The 18,436-nt window shown below is 39.4% G+C and overlaps 1 pseudogene; it reads right to left on the reverse strand.

Annotated features, from left to right (window-relative positions):
• Positions 1–1,166: 1,166 nt before the first annotated feature.
• Positions 1,167–11,922, reverse strand: LOC113296412 (annotated as a pseudogene).
• Between the last annotated feature and the right edge of the window lie 6,514 nt (positions 11,923–18,436).

The raw sequence follows: 18,436 nt of genomic DNA on the forward strand, positions 1-18,436 counted from the left end.
ATATACTCAATAATTCCTCCCCTTGACTTAAATTTAAATTTTTAAGAAGAAGAATCCAAGATTATGGTGAGTTTGATGATGAACATCATGAAAAGTTCGTCTTTTTCAACTCTCATAAGGTGATTGCTTCCTTATGTAGCCTACCGACTAGCATCTCTTCCCAGCTCTTTCATGGAGGAGATCGTTTGAGCACTGAAGTGTTTAAAACTTCATATTTACTCTGATCTACAACTCTCCTGAGCTACTTGAGGAAGACTTTAAAAATCTTGAAAATAACAAGAAATCTTAAAGAAAATTAGTGAAAAAACGTAGACTGTTGATCTTGAGGTTCTTCTAGACTTCTCAGATCGTGAAGATCATTTTTGAGTCCGAGCTTTACTCATTCATCTCAATAGAAATCTACTTTGTAGTGTGAAAACACTTCTCTTACAGAGATTATGAAAACAATATAGAGTTGTTGTTAGGGAGGTAGATTAGATCTTCATACCTCCCTGTTTCTAGCGCCAAAATGTAGCTGCATATTTTCTGACTACTACACCCAAGTAAGATTAAAGACTAAAAACTACTTAAACATATAAGATTCAACATGAACAATATTCACTCAGTCGATTTGTTGTTGCAGCGATAATTGGAATGATGAAACAGTAAAGGGAGAATCTCACAACAGATTTTCTTAGAGGCGATGTGAATTCCATCTCTCTTCTTCACCATCGGGAGCTGATAACGAAAACACCAACAATTTAATCGGGTCTCATCACTTCAATTTCGAAGGAAATCGTCACGTGACAAACTGCCACAGTTGGACCGAGCTCTGAACAATTTGTTCAAGTGTAGCAATCTTGCTAGTAGACTAGATTCGCCTGCCCACTCCAGCAGTAAGGAGCAACAGTTTTGGACTTGCATGAAGAACTTTAGATGTAGCTCATCACCATCTCGTCAATTTTCACATCGGATGAATTCCTGCAATCGGTATCGGGTTCGGTTACTCCAGTAGAATGCATCTCGGGCTCAGTCACCAGAGCCAAATTCAGGACTTCGTCGAATTTTATTCATTAATTGATTAAAATTCATGGAATCACAATCAACTTAATCGGGTCTCAGCATTCAGCTTCGGAAGAAATCATCATCGGGACCAAACGTTACAGCTCAACCAAACTTTGGTTGTTTTAACCATGTCGATTCATAGCATCAATCTCGGGTCTGGCCATCTCTGGGTTCATCGGGGCATCTCCAATCAGTGTCCATCTCGACCAAGTCTGTTTATAGCATCAATCGGAATTACAACAACTTAGTTAACCTACTCGGATTAGTGTAATTCCACATCGGGACGAGTCAGTCAACCTGCTCGGATCAAAATCATCTCGTGCCAAGTCAAATCGGGACAGATACAAGGTAACAGATCGGAGCTAGCTACGTCGGACAGTTCCATCCGCTTGCAACATCTAGCTCGGGTCAGTTCATCGGGAAAGATTAACCATATCGGACAGGGAAGTCGCTTCAGACCAACTCGGGAAGATTACACTCAACTTGCATCAGGAACTCAGCTCGGGAAAATTGAGTCGGCTCGTCCCAGAATAGCACACCTCTATCGGGACATTCATCTATAACAGGGAACATTCTTAACTCCTTAATCCTCATTCTGCGAGCTATTTTGATAAATGCTATCTAAAATCTTCCCCAAGTAGCCTGGTATAAGAATGATTGGCCTAGTCAACTGCAACCCCCTAAGAAAGCATGAATAGTCTTGTTTCAATATTTGAGAAAGTAAATCTTAGACGTTTGGCATGTAGACATGAATTGCTTTTACTACCTGTAACTATGAATTACAAGTTTCCAAGCTTGACATAATATCTAGTCATCGTGAACTGGCGCTGAACGAAAAATATGGGAGATATTTTGGGAAGAGAGTGATGTCTCATTGCATAGTTTTGGAAGACACTGTCTACTGTTGATCCATGTATATCCACCATGAACCCGGACATTTTATTTGCGTATTCTCGTTGTGACATGATTGAACTTGAAATTGTATCTGACTCCTTGAAGAGATATGTTGCTGAAGCTTTAAGCGTTTTCAAATTGAATTCACTGAAATGCTTTGTGTAATGGCTAATACATACCTTGGTTGTGCGTTATTGTACACAGATTCTGTTGCTTGCTTGATTTGAAAGATGATGATAAGATACTCATCTATGTTAAATGGACATTTTGTTGTTTCCTGAAACACTAAACTCAGTTTAATAAAGAATATAATGCAGACTCTCGTAAATGTAATGCGTACTAAGAATCCAGTAGGTATAGGCAGGAGATATTGCGGGAAGTAGCTTCTTCAATTGTTTTAGGGAGTTTGTGTGTCCAATATTTTTAGCATGTGTAGGGCTATCTATATGTTGGTTTCTATCTGCTGTAATGTTGAGATAACTAGATTCGTCAATTTAATTTGCGATCCGCTCATTCGGAAGAAAACAAGTGTATAAAAAAGCAATAGGATGAATAGATGCATGTAGGATAACAAGTTAGCAGTTGGGATGGTAATTAGATACACGAATAAGCTGAGAAAGTTCATCACCTCGTTATGTTGGGATTGTCGCTATAATCATTTGTACTTAGGCTGTCACAATAGCCGTTTAAATCATCGAAATGCTTAATTCTTCAATGTATTGTCATTCTACTTGGACATGTCGCTTATCTTGATAATTTTGTGCTGTTAGAGTTATACCTCAACCAGAGCATCTACAACAATGTCATCTAGAGGGGTCATTTGAATTGAGAAGTAAAAGGACGAGCTTTGAGCGGAGACGTAGACTCTTAAGGGAGGGGAAACTTTGCTCATGGAGACGAAAAGATCCTCTCTAACCAAATCACCAGACTTTACCCACTGAATTTGTGGGTATCGGCCACTCAGCATCGCGTAGAATCATCTCGGATGGGGATTGTTGTCATTCACCTCAGAACAATCTTTGGCTCGGGTCTCATCAACTTCTGGTCACTACACCTCATTGGGAAAAGAACTGCACATACGATCAAATTGGACTCGCATACTCTTCTTCAGATCACCATGAACCACCATCTCAGACATGATTTTCTAGGGAAGGCTCAAGATTCCATCTATGGTCAACACCAGATATGACGGCTCAACACTGGGAGAACCTACTGGAATCATGCAACTGAGCGGGGCAGCCACGCAGCGGAGGGTGTTGAACTCTAGCATAATAACGCATCGCGGAAACGACAATTACTTCTCTAACATAAGGGCAGTGTCAAGAACTGTCACTTATGAAAGTGCAGTCCATGGGACCAGTTATTGGAAGTCGAAGCTAAGTGTCACCTTTCCTAAACACTTAGTTAATTCAGTGCAGCGGATATAGCATTGGATTCATTCCCTGAGATATGTGTAACACTCAAATGCTAGTGAATCGCCCAGATCAATTTTTTTTTGTTAAAACCGGCCTGACTTAAATTATTTTGAAAGCCTTGAGTACTGTTAAAACTTTGGTAATTCTTTTCTTATTTCATTCATGATACTTTCATAGATATTTATACAATACGGATTGAAGACTCAAAACTTTCTTAAGACACTGATTTGAGACTTTCCTTATAAGTCTCACAATCATGACTTACATAAACAATCCTTTCCTAATATATTACCACTTACCTTCTCAGTCTCAAGTTCGTGACTGATATGGGCAATACTTTCCATAGACTGACCACTACGGTCTTGGAAAGTATTACGACATTCCTAAGATAACACTTTCCTTAATACCCCCCTCAAGACGGAGCATGCAGGTCACAAATGCCCATCTTGGACAAAAGACCTTGAAACTGAACTCGGCCTAATGATTTGGTGAAGATATCCGCCAACTGTAACCCCGTGGGCGTATACGAGGGAGAAATAATTTTCTGTACTATCGCATCCCTGATGAGATGACAATCCACTTCTATATGTTTAGTTCTTTCGTGAAATACGGGATTCTGAGCAATATACAATGCCGACTGACTATCACAAAGAAGACTCATTCCCTGTGTATGAAGAATTCCCAAATCACCTAGTAATTGCTTCAACCACTTCAATTCACAAGTAGCTGCAGCCATAGATCTGTATTCTGCTTCAGCTGAACTCCGAGAAACTGTGTACTGCTTTTTGGTCTTCCAAGACACTGGTGAATCTCCAAGAAGCACAAACCATCCTGTCAACGATCGTCTAGTCAAAGGACAGCTTGCCCAATCTGAATCACACCATCCTTTTAAACTTAAACTACTATCAGAGCGCAACAAAATTCCTTGCCCAGGATTCTTTTTCAAATATCTAACTACCCGAAGTGCAGCTTCCCAATGTTCTTGTCTTGGATGCTGCATAAACTGTGACAAAATATGCACAGAATAAGCTAGATCTGGTCTAGTCACAGCCAGATAAATCAATCTTCCGATCAATCGTCGATACCTTTCTGCATCACTCAACAATGGCCCTATTGCTAAAGCCAAACGATGATTAGTTTCCATTGGAAACTCTGCTGGTTTTGCTCCTAATAACCCCGTCTCCATAATAATGTCTAATGCATATTTCCGTTGACAAACATAAATGCCTTGTTTACTGCGAGCTATCTCCAAGCCCAGAAAATATTTTAATTTTCCCAAATCTTTCATCTTGAAACACTGTCCCAAGTATGTTTTAAATTTATTTAGCTCCACTATATTATCTCCTGCAACAATCAAATCATCCACATACACCAAAACATTAAGTTGCATCTTTCCTTTGATCATAGTGAAGAGAGAATAGTCTGAATAAGATTGCCGAAAACCATAATTCTTCAAAGCTGTTGATAGTTTTGCAAACCAACAACGTGGAGCCTGTTTCAAACCATACAATGATTTCTTCATTCTACATACCATATTAGGATTGCCTTTCGCAAATCCAGGTGGTATTTCCATATACACCTCTTCCTCCAAATCTCCATGTAGAAACGCATTGTGTACATCCATCTGATGTACTTCCCAATTTTTAACAGCTGCAACAGCTAGAAAAGTGCGCACTGTTGTCATCTTTGCTACCGGTGCAAAGGTCTCTTTGTAGTCTAAGCCTTCCACCTGATGATTTCCAAAGATCACCAATCTTGCTTTTAAGCGAACCAAATTCCCATTTTCATCATACTTCTCTGTATATATCCATTTACTTCCTAGTGCTCTCTTGCCCTCCGGCAATTCTTGCAAAACCCAGGTATCTTGTTCTTCTAGTGCTCGTATTTCTTCTTCCATTGCTTTCCGCCATCCTGGATGTCTCATTGCTTCTTTAAAATGGCGAGGTGCTGAACTCGCAGTTATAGCTGCAAGAAATTTCTTATATGGTGTAGAAAATTTTTCACAACTAACATAATATGTCAAAGGATACGGCGTACCTGAGGAGGATGATTGTGATGTATGAAGATGAGATGGACCATTTTCTCTAGTGGTGTGCGTCACAAAACCCTTAAGCCTACTCGATGGAATTTTCATACGCTTTCCTTTACCCATATCACCTTCTACTGCAACACTATTGCCCGGACTGACTGCTTCAGCAGATCTCTCTTGGACTGCTACACGTTCTTCTTCCGTCGCAGTCATATCTTGAACTATTACACCATCTCCGTTTGTCGCAGTTGCATCAGGTATGCCTACAGCGTCTCCTGCTGTTGCTGTTATGCCTACAGCGTCTCCTGCTGTTGCTGTTACACTTGGTACTGCCACACTCTCACTCGCTGTCGCTGTTGATGTTACCTCTTCATCATCACTCCAGTCAAATGCTGGATGCAACTGAGCAGTCTCAGCTGATACACCAATCCCCTCGGTCTCAATATAATGACCAGGCTGATCACTCTCGGTGCGTGGTGCAACTGTTGGCTGCTGCACCACAGACGTTGCATTCTTATATGGGAAACTATTCTCACAAAACTGGACATCTCTTGACACTAAGAATTTCCTTTCATCCAAGTCATATACTTGCCATGCCTTTTTACCAAATGGATATCCAAGAAAAACACACCGCCTTCCTCTACTTGCAAATTTATCCCCTTTGTTATTTTGATCATGCACATAACACAGGCATCCAAACACTTTCAACTGATTATACGGAGGTTGCTTTCCAAACAATATTTCATACGTCATTTTATTTTCCAGAATAGGTGTAGGAGTACGATTAATCAAATACGCAGCTGTCAATGCGCATTCTCCCCAAAACCGTATTGGCAAGTTGGCTTGAAATCTTAAAGCCCTTGCCACATTCAATATATGTTGATGCTTTCTCTCCACTCTTCCATTTTGTTGCGGAGTGCCTACACACGATGTTTCAAAAACTATCCCATTAGTCTTAAAATATCCACGCAATGAATTAAACTCAGTACCATTATCACTTCTAACAATTTTGATATCTTTATCAAATTGTCGTTTCACAAGAGCTATGAAATCAAGAAACGTTCGTTCAACTGCAGTTTTATTTTGAAGCAAATGAATCCACACACCTCTTGAAAAATCATCTACTATTGTTAAAAAATACTGTGCTCCACAAGACGATGTAGCCCTATAAGGACCCCATAGATCTATATGAATCAATTCAAAAATACAACTGGCTTTACTTAGACTACTAGCAAAACTACTTCTATGTTGTTTCGCTCTTGGGAAAATATCACAAACTTCATTATGCTTCTTCAATCTACTCACACCCGGCAACCTTTGCAATACTTTTTCTGATGGATGTCCCATTCGTCGATGCCACAGCTCGTATGATTCTCCACTGACTGCCATAACTTCAACTTGAGGCACACCACAGAAAATGTATAGTCCACCTTGTCGTTCACCCATTCCAATCACCTTCCTCGTCAACCGGTCCTGTATAAGACATAAACTGTTAGTACATTGTACCGTACATACTAATTCATCAATAAGTTGTGTGACAGAAATTAGGTTACAGGTTATTTGAGGCACATATAGCACATTATCAAGTCTCAAACCGCCCTGCAGAATAATAGTCCCTATTTTTTCAGATTGTGCATATTTCCCATCTGGGAGTCCAACCGTACACTTCACAATATCTTTCACATCAATCATGTCATCTCTTTTACACGTGACATGATTTGTAGCTCCCGTGTCAATAATCCAATTCGGTTTAGTTTGCTTAACTTGCAGTTGGGACGTATTTTTCTTTGCATTCAAAAACTCAAGCACCTGTCTGAGCTGTGTTGCGGTTACTCCCATCAAATCTGAGCCGTCTGAGGAATATGTGTTATTTGACTGCTTTGTCTCTGATATATTTAGATTATGTGCTCGAACCTGATTTCCCGTTCCTTGTCCTCTACCTCCTCTTCCATTCGCAAAACCACCACGTCCTCTACCACCAGTTCTTCCACCTCTACCATATCCTCTTCCACTTCTAGGTTTATCTCCCCACCATTCAGGGTATCCAATAAGCTGAAAACAACCTTCATCCGAGTGTCCTTGTCTGCTACAGTGCTTGCAATATTTATTTGGATCATAAGTGTTATTGAGAGGACGTTGATCAGATTGTACCTTGAACGCCATCACATTGTCATGAACTTCCGGTGTAGCAGCTACATCTCCTTTTCTAAGACGTTCCGAGTTTATCATTGTTTGATATGCTACATCTATTGAAGGCAGTGGATCTCTTGCCAACAATTGTTCACGCAAGGAACCATAGACAGCATCTAGTCCAATTAAGAAATAATGTAATAAATCTTCTTCTCTCAAAGTACTAACCTGTGTTGCAATATCACATTCGCACTTGCCACACTTACACGTTGGTACCTTCATATATGTGATCATCTCATCCCATATCTTATTCAATCTTCCAAAATAAGCAACCACACTTTCTGTTTGCTTTTGTTTACATTCACTTAAAGATGTCTTCAGCTGGCATGTTCGTGTTCCACTTACAACACAAAACCGTCTCTTCAAGTGATTCCACAACAAGTTGGCATCATCAAAGTCTCCCAAACTGGATCTAAGTGACGGCTCCAATGTGTTGTTGATCCAAGAGACAAGCATCGACTGAATTGCCACCCATTCTTCCAACTGTTCACTTTTTTTAGGTTCTTTGATTGTTCCATCAATGAAACCAAACTTCCTCTTAGCTATTAATGATCTTCTTATGGCTCTAGCCCATTCATCATAGTTATGTCCTTTTAGAACAACCGGTGTGATAATTATACCTGGACCATCACTTCTCTAACATAAGGGCAGTGTCAAGAACTGTCACTTATGAAAGTGCAGTCCATGGGACCAGTTATTGGAAGTCGAAGTTAAGTGTCACCTTTCATAAACACTTAGTTAATTCAGTGCAGCGGATATAGCATTGGATTCATTCCCTGAGATATGTGTAACACTCAAATGCTAGTGAATCGCCCAGATCAATTTTTTTTTGTTAAAACCGGCCTGACTTAAATTATTTCGAAAGCCTTGAGTACTGTTAAAACTTTGGTAATTCTTTTCTTATTTCATTCATGATACTTTCATAGATATTTATACAATACGGATTGAAGACTCAAAACTTTCCTAAGACACTGATTTGAGACTTTCCTTATAAGTCTCACAATCATGACTTACATAAACAATCCTTTCCTAATATATTACCACTTACCTTCTCAGTCTCAAGTTCGTGACTGATATGGGCAATACTTTCCATAGACTGACCACTACGGTCTTGGAAAGTATTACGACATTCCTAAGATAACACTTTCCTTAATAAGTACCCAATTGCTTGGCCAAATTTTGAGAACATGAATCTTGTCATTAATAATACTTCTGTCGATTGAATTTCGAATATGCAATCTGGTTCATGTGTTGCTCGGGATACTCACTTAACTGATTGGTTGTTGCAGAAAAAAGGATGTTGTCTTTAACTGTAAATTGACCCTTCAGCGAAATCACCTCGGAAGATTCTGTTATGAACGATCGTTTCGGATCAACCATCTTGGAGTTGACCACACTAGTCTGCTCATGGAACATCATTTCGTCTAAGGGAGCTATTTTGGAGTAAATAGTTCAGGCCAATCAACTCGGAAAGCAACGAAGTAGTATCTCAAGCTGCACCTACTCGCGCCAGATCACATCGGGGCACATACAATCCGCTCTGACTCCACTATCCCAAACCAGAAGTATCTATGACCGACGCATATCGGCAATCATTCTCTCCGGGTGAAAACTCAGAACACTTCTCCTAACACATCCCAGCACACAAAAGCTCGCCGTGATGCCGAAGTTATCTCATGAATGACACCAATAAAGTTCAGGGCAGCTCCGGATTTGAAAATTCAAGGATTACCCAGGCCATCTCTGGCCTCAGATCCAGATAAACTTGTCTTGAAACGTCAAATTGGACATCACACTTTCCTTCTCTTAACCTTTGATTCCCTTTGCTTGCTACTTGCATGACATACTCTAATGAATGTGTCCAGGCCATAGGAATTCATTAAGACTAGTTATGATTTAGATACTCATACTCATGTTTGAATTGAACGTCAAGATGCCATCAATATTTTCTTAAGAAAAATTTCTTGTTTGGTACTAGGCCCATATAGTTATTTATAGTAGGGTCCAACCGGAATTTTTTTTTATCCGGAGGTCCAAAATTAATTAAAACATGGAAATGTCCATAATGCCCATTACTACCAAACGTGTGTGTCTACACTGCTTACAAATTTGAGTACATATCTGGTACACTGCTTAAAAATTCGAGTACATATTTGCTACACCGCTTACAAATTTGAGTACATATCTGTCGTACTGCTTACAAATCCGATTATATATCTGAAAACTTACAAATTCGAGTACATATTTGCTGCACTGCTTCCAGGTAGAGTACAAATCTGTAAGAATCAATGATAAATAAATTAGAAAACGTATTACATCACATACATTGTAGGATCATACAATGTAGCAACCCAACCTTCTATGTTCCTCCAAATCCATTTGCAGCACACCTTCTTTCAAACACACGTCACAACTAATTTGTAACTTCATCAAGACCACCAACGATTTTACAAGCTTGCAAATCTGAACCAACAACAACTCATGTTCCTATCATTCAAAATCTGTCATTTCTTGCAATAAGTTCTGAACTGCAGCTCCAGATCATCTCCATATCCAATTCCAGTACTGAATCAAACGTAACAAAGAGCATTTATTTCAGTATTTCATATACGTACTGAATCAAACATAACAAGGAGCACTTCCTATGAGTATGCGATATATGTACTGAAGATTCATGAACTACAAATCAACAGTATGACAACAACAGGTGACAGATCTATGAAAAATAAGAGAATCGAAAGACATATTACAGTATTTCACATAAGTACTGAAGGGTAAGACTAAAAAAGGAGCAAAAACGCAGCAAATAGCACTTCCTATCAGTATTATACATACATACTCATGGATCGAACTAAAAAAATTGGAAAAACTTCAAATAAAACAAAATTAGAAGAGTTTTGTATCAGTACGCCATATATGTACTGTCAATTCATACACGAAAAACAACTGTAACAAACCTAAAAAATGTTATAATGTTGAACCAATGATAAATCACAAATAACCGCTACAGTTTTAGTTACCTGTAACCCTGGGAAAACAGCATTGTTAATCGCAGATTCCATATCAACCCAAATAACAGGATCTTTCTTGAAGAAAATCATGCCACCTCTGGGACCTCATAATGACTGCAAATTGAAACAGAAGACATAGTAAACAACATGACCCTTGAACCTAAACCAATAAAAACAAATGCTGCTTGTGTTGGTGTCAGTAGTTGCAGTCTTGCAGACTTCATGAATGGGACTAGGTGTACCTTGTGAGTGGTGGTTGTTACAACATCACAGTATTCAAATAGGTCGGCAAGTACAGATGCAGCAACGAGACCACTTATGTGAGCCATATCCATCATGAGAAAAGCCCCAACAGAATCTGCAATCTTCAAGAAACATAGCAGGAAAGGGAATTAGGTGTGCGTAAAGGGTTAACTAGTCTGATTCTCTGATCACTAAGAATCACAACTGTTGACAATCAAAAGATATGTGTATACCTTTCTCATTCGAGGATAATCGAAATCACGAGGATAAGCACTAGCACCAACAATGATGAGTTTTGGTCGAAAGAGGGTGGCAGTTTTCTCAAGCATATCATAATCAATAAGGCCTGCAAGTGAATTTGGTAATGAATGCAAATTATCAACGAATTATAAATGAACAACAATAGACCACATAGTCATTACACAATATAAGAATGCAGAGCAGCACCTGTTAATTCATCAAGACGGTAGGGCATCGATTCAAAATAAATCGAAGTCCCAGATACCCGTCTTTTAGGAGTCATAAATCCATGTGACAAGTGACCTCCATGAGGAAGATCCAGACCCTGTGCCAGTTACATGAACAAATTAATACAGCCCCATATTTTGAAAGGAGAGTTGATTGCATCCCTTAGGGGTTCAAAATTGATTTCAAAAAATTGGAGAGAAAGAGAAAGAGGCCTCAACTTACCATAATACGGTCATGTGGGTTGAGAAGTGCAGTATAAACTTCAAAGTTAGCAGGAGAACCAGACAGAGGTTGGACATTAACTCCCCATTTCTTTGGGTCTAAGTGAAATGCAGCCAAAGCCATTTGTTGACAAAGTATCTCTAGCTCATCAATGTACTCATTGCCACCATAGTACCTACATTGCAGAATGAAATGATCAAATGCATTTCAATACAAATACAGGGAAAAAAAACAACATTAAGCACCATCTTTACCTTTTATCATGAAGCCCTTCTGAATACTTGTTTGTGAGACAAGAACCCACAGCTTCCATCACTGCGCGAGATGTAAAATTCTCTGAAGCAATGAGCTCCAAGATGTTAAACTGACGATTCTTCTCACTATCAATTATTGAACGTACTTCAGGGTCTGCCTAACTTGAGAAGGTAATCTATCCGCATTAGTAGTACCCAACTTGGGAAAAAAAGTTGAAGAACCTTTAGTAAAAAGATTGGGTTGTTGTACAGCAGCACCCATTATTGCAGCTCCACTGTATGCCTGCATCTTCTTCACTTCTCCTTAAACATAACAAGGAGCACTTCCTATCAGTATGCGATATATGTACTGAAGATTCATGAACTACAAATCAACAGTATGACAACAACAGGTGACAGATCTATGAAAACTAAGAGAATCGAAAGACATATTACAATATTTCACATAAGTACTGAAGGGTAAGACTAAAAAAAGAGCAAAAACACAGCAAATAGCACTTCCTATCAGTATTATACATACATACTCACGGATCGAACCAAAAAAATTGGAAAAAAATCAAATAAAACAAAATTAGAAGAGTTTTGTATCAGTACGCCATATATGTACTGTCAATTCATACACGAAAAACAACTGTAACAAACCTAAAAACCATAAAAGCGTCAATCAAATCGATTTGATTATCAGAATACAATCAAAAAAACAAATCAAAAGAAGAAAATCGAACAAAATAATCAAACAAGATGATTAGAAAGCATACCTGGAAACAGAAAACAAATATTCTCCTCGTAAATCATAAGAATTTTATATTAGTACACCAAATATGTGCTGCCAATTCATACACAAAAACAAACTGTAAAAAATCTGAAAACATAAAAACGTCAGGAAAATCGATTTCATCTTCATAATACAATCAACAGAAGAAAAACGAAAAAAATAATCAAAGAAGATGATAAGAAAACATACATGGAAACACAACAAATCTTCTTGTCGTAAGTCATAACGATGCATCTTCTTCTTCTTCTTCATTCAAAATAAGCTAGGTTTCTGTCAATACAGGATATACGTACTGTTGTTTCATACAAAAAAACAAATCTAAAAACAACAAAATGGAACTAGTTAGATCAAATCTAATAACGAAATGAACCAAAAATGTGATTATTCATCTAGATCTAGTAAATAATCAAGAAATCAAACATGGAGACCAAAATCTTAATCAAACACCACAACGATTAGACCATGGATCGAACAAAAACTGGAAAAATTTCGAATAAAACTTGCAGAGCTCGAACAAAAAATCGTTGTGATGATTAATATCGTAAGAACAAAAAATCCACCTACCGATTACACTTGCAGAGCTCGAACTCATGAATCGAACAAGGACCTCAAATAATCTTCACTTGCAGAGCTCTTCTCTGAAAACATAAATTCAGAGAATGAAAAAGAAACGAACGTGTTTCTTAGCTTAAAAAAACTTGCGGGGTGTTTTGGGAATTATGATAATACGTCACATGTGTCCCGCACGTGTACAGGACCAAGGCTTAAAAAATTAGGTCCAGTTTCATGTTTTCTTTTATTTATGGACCTATGCTTACTGGGCTTTAGTGGGTGGACCTGCCATTAACTAAGACTACCATAATAGTATCTATTGGTAATTCCTAGTTTTCTTAATAATTAAATGATCGGGTGTATATCTAGCTTGACCTTAGTATGTGGCCAAGCATCCTTAGGCAGCTACTTGATGGGAATAAACTTAAACATTTTGATTGAGACTTGAAAATCGGCTCTGCGTACGTAATCATCTTGATAAAAGTAAACTGTTGGAGTGCATGATTTTTCGGATTCATCCTACAGTTACTTATCTTTTTGAATCCATAGGAGGTCTGAAAGGTCGATAAGGAGATCACTTTAGTCGCTTGGAGGGTGTACACAACGGATGCACGACAGAATGATCCAGTTCGCTTAAATCTGCAAAGCTCATTAGGATATGCCAGTCATACTATGAACAACAATCAGTCATCTCGGGATAAAGAAATATACCAAGTTGCTGCACCTAGTCGTTTCAGCTCATATCTGGGCATATCCAATCCATCTCGGGTTCTAGCGGTGAACACTTCCTCGTTACGAATGATCATCGGGATAGCGGCCAACTCGTACTGATAACATTGTCGATTCCAGCTTGCAAGGCTCATCAACTTACGGGAGACACCTAAGAAAGGGGAGAATCCTTTCCTTCTTGTCTCTAGATCTTTAATTGCTGACAGCTTGAGTAACATCTGCAAAAAATCTTGAGAAGGCGCTGATTGAAACCACATGACGAGTCCAGCAAATAGCTTCAGAAATTGAGAATTTCATTTCAAGGGTCTAGACTTTCTTTGCAGTTGCTAACTTATAACTGGAATTCACAGGGACCTTTGAGTTAATCGGGCGAGATACAACGGTGACATGATGGTGAGCATCGATCTTGGAATGGTCGTGAGCCGAAATAGCAGCAGTTACTTATCTTCCCAATTAGTCTACAGGCGTGGGAGTTTTGGCGATCCTTGGAGCAACGTGTGACTGAGACGTTCCTCTAGTGTGTGACGCTGAACGGACAAGGAGAAAATGATTCTCCAGAGAACCAACTCACAATACTTCCTTTTCGTTTCAATAAATCGAGAGCAAGTCATTCCGGGCCAACGTGAAACAACTTGCGCATACCCTCGATCAGTGGACAATAAATCATCTCGGGCATCATCAGTATGGAATCGATTATATCGCCGTAACGGCCGACTGCAACCTCGGGAAATATCACGATTGTTTACCCATCGAAACCTTTGTACATGAACACACCAAGCCTGACTACCAGTGAGATGATATCTCACCTTGCCAACAACAATCTACTACGGATGCAATGTAGGACTCTGTCAATCCTAACACAAAGCGATAGTCAGGGCGAAGCGTGAAACGGACAAATCCGGACAAACGGTAGAATGAAGGCACTCTTCGGGAGATAACTGATAACTCCAAGATCAAGGAAAGAACTCACAAATCGTGGCAACGAAACCGGACCGAAATTGAGTATCCGTGGAACATAGTGTACTGCATGAAACGTACAGCAGTAAGGCGATGGTATGATAAACGCAGCGATATACTATTCGATTTGGGTCATCAAACGGAATGGCCCGAGATGGTCTAAGACTTCTGACTCCAACTTAGACTACATAGGCTTTGGAAAATAATAACCTGGGGAACGCCTTGGGTTGTTAGCGTACTGTAACACACAGGTCATTCGTACTCGGGTCATCAAACGGAATGATCCGAGGTGATCTAAGAGCCCTGGACGAGCCAGGGGCTAACTTGTCATTTATTTCTTTAAAACCGCGAGGGGTAGGAAATAAGACATGGGCGACTAATGGTCATTCGTACTCGGGGAGACGCCAGTGTGGAAGTTCCGAGGTGACTTACACTCGAATGGTCATTCGTACTCGGGGCAACGCCAATGTGGAAGTACCGAGGTGACTTACACTCGAATTGTCATTCGTACTCGGGGCAACGCCAGTGTGGAAGTGCCGAGGTGACTTACAGTCGACTGTCTATTCGATACTCGGGGCACTGGTAGTGTGCAAGTGCCGAGGTAGCCTAAGGGTTCTGGTGGTTGGAAGCCAGTCACCAAAGGCTGTTAAGATACGATTTCTTCTCAGCCAGGTAACCTACTTACACTTGACAGGTTACCCCCATCGCAAGTGGTCGTGACCACTTGCCCGAGATGGTTGGTCGATAACCACTCGGGACCATCGGGCCTAGCAACTAGGAACGACTAATACACTTCCACTGAATCTAAAAGATAGTGATGAGATACCTCAATCGGGACATGGCATTGGGCCCGATGACCCTCCCTGTTGAGTGTGTTCGACCGATATGGAGTATTAACTAATGCCTACTTTGAAATGATTAGTATTGCAGAAAAACGAACATGCTAAGACTATGAACGGTCACGAATGAAAAGTACGACTATGAACAGTCATACTAAGGTTACAACCCCTACAACGAGGGAGTAAGATCGATGACACAGCTTCGGAAGTTTGGTGATGTACATATAAATGCGTACAGTTGCATGAGAAATTCGATCTAGCAGGGGCATCACAACTTCGGAAGTGGACTTGCATTGTCAATGGAAAGTGGTATTGAAAATTCATTTGGATATAGCACTAATGGGATCACTCACAGGGGCACGCGACGTATATCAGTGAGGGGCAATACAATGGCGACAGCAGACCTACCGGGTCATCAGCGTTTGAAACTTGAATAACGTGCATACATCGGAGTCTGCAAGTCGTCATTGACATAGGCTACTTCTAAGCACATGGACAAATCAGCTTACCGTCTTTCGGCTCGTGAATAAACAACTTCAACAGGAAAACTTTCTTGCCTTTTTATCACTTTAGATATTTTCTTTGTGCATTTACCATAGAAACTCATGGGAAAGTACAACTGATGCAATGAGTATTTGAAAGTCGGAAAAGTGTATGAATGAGAAGATGTAACATACTTTAATATACTTCTAATTGCTCAAACTTTACAGCTAAAATGTAACGAGAACTCAATACCCCCATACAAAATAAGAACCAGTTGATTAAGGTTTAACTGTTTAAGTATTTCATGTGGCTAATGATATGGTGATCACGAACAAAAAGAAACACATCATGGATCCGAATACCTAGGAAGCTTCCCAAGTCATCGAAAATGCGATACTTATTTATTTAGCTATCCAACATTGTATTTTGGAAGCTTCCCATTATAACTTATTCATTGAACAATTTGTAAGTAGTTTTGTGGTTAATTTTACGTAATCCATGTTGTTTTATCTTCCAATGAAACACCACTAACAAAGTAAGTTTGTGTTGGTCTTTTTGTAGCACGAGGTCGTGAAAGCGCGTTAATTGGAGGAAAAGGGGGAAGCATTCTCATTCGATTCAAGCAATCATTTCATGGTTTCCAAAATTCTGGAGTATGCCTCAGAGATGATGAGGATGAATCGGACTCGGACTCCTCCGACGAATATTGATGGTTTTAGTAGTTTTTGTGTAGGTTTTGTGGGTAGACCTCTATGGAAACCCTAACGAGACTATAACTCGTCCATTAGGGTCGCCTAGGGGTTCAAAGGTTTGATGCACGTGCTAAGTACATCTGTTATCCCTATGAAAAGGAGTTATATTTTATGTTTCAACCAATGTAGTCGGCAGCGTGAGAAATCGAATTGATGTCGACTATCGGCTAGCCGACAAGGTGAAAAATTAACCCAGATTTTTCATCAAAAATCTTCCCACATAAGTTCAATCAAAAATTAAATTGCATAACTTAAATTCATAAGTTTTAATCTACTCAATTAATTAATCTGAACTCAATTAATTAACCTAATCATATTTTTTTAGTGTTAATTAAACAAGGATATATTAGCCATTTAGAAAACACATGGTTCAAAAATATCCTGTTTTACTTCAAAATAACCCAGATTTTCTCTCATTAGGTAATACCCCAATTAATCTGGATATACCCAATCTCGCCAAGCTTATTAACTTCCACTGTTTCCATTAATTTCTATTCTTTTTAACTCAATGTTCGTGCATAGTGTCTGGTGCACATGCATGTGTTAGAATATGGGCATCCAACTCAAAACCAATTGAAAATGAGTGGAATGGACCTATAGGTTATAAACCGCAGGATCTTAGATTGCCCAACAATGTGGGACTAATAATCTCAACACGACTAATAATCTCAACACGCCCCCTCACGTGTAGCCTCGTTGGGTCTAACACGTGGACAATAAATCGGGTGACGCGGAGTAAAGGCGCGGTCAATACCTCGTCGCAAATGGCCTGCTCTGATACCATGTTAGAATATGGGCATCCAACTCAAAACCAATTGGCAATGAGTGGAGTGGCCCTATAGATTATAAACCGCAGAATCTTAGATTGCCCAACAATGTGGGACTAATAATCTCAACAGCATGTCTACCGAATTTGGTCAGAGTAGGTCTTGTTGTCAGGCTCATGCACCACAATATATATCATCGACCTTAACTCATTTCTTTATTCGCCGAGGACGATTATTGATGGCATGGCATGGCATGGCATCTAATAATAAAGATAGCCAACTAAGATCTTGAGTTGTGACTTGAAAAGTCACCAGGATTGTTACATCTTTTGTGGATAAAACTTCATTGCAGTATTGAGAATATACGCCCTCGAGGACTTGCAGTACTGGTTGGGTAATATCGTATATGCTACATAATCAACCTCTTCATGAGAAGGTTAGGGCAAGCTAATAAGTAAATCTTCGTTAATTCAAAGTAGGAGGATTACATTAACTACGAGTCCTAGTTGTATTCATTTGGTTGAGATAGATGCATGTTGATTTTACTTTGGACCCCCTGTAATAGGTTTCAAGCCAAAGCAATATTGGATCCGCTCAGTTCCGAAGGAAATGAGTTGTGCTGTAATGACCAGGACCACCTCAGATGTTGATTTTACTTTTTTTCATTGAGTTGAACCGGGAGAGTCGAACCGGCCAAGTTTAATTTGAAATTAAACCAGAAGTTCACCCGTGAGAGAATCCTTTCAGGCTATAAAAGCCATGCCCATGTGCCTGCAAGGTTTGATTTTCACTAACATTTATGAATGGCTACT

The sequence above is a fragment of the Papaver somniferum genome, chromosome 7 (genome assembly GCF_003573695.1).
Source record: "Papaver somniferum cultivar HN1 chromosome 7, ASM357369v1, whole genome shotgun sequence".
Lineage (NCBI taxonomy): Eukaryota > Viridiplantae > Streptophyta > Magnoliopsida > Ranunculales > Papaveraceae > Papaver > Papaver somniferum.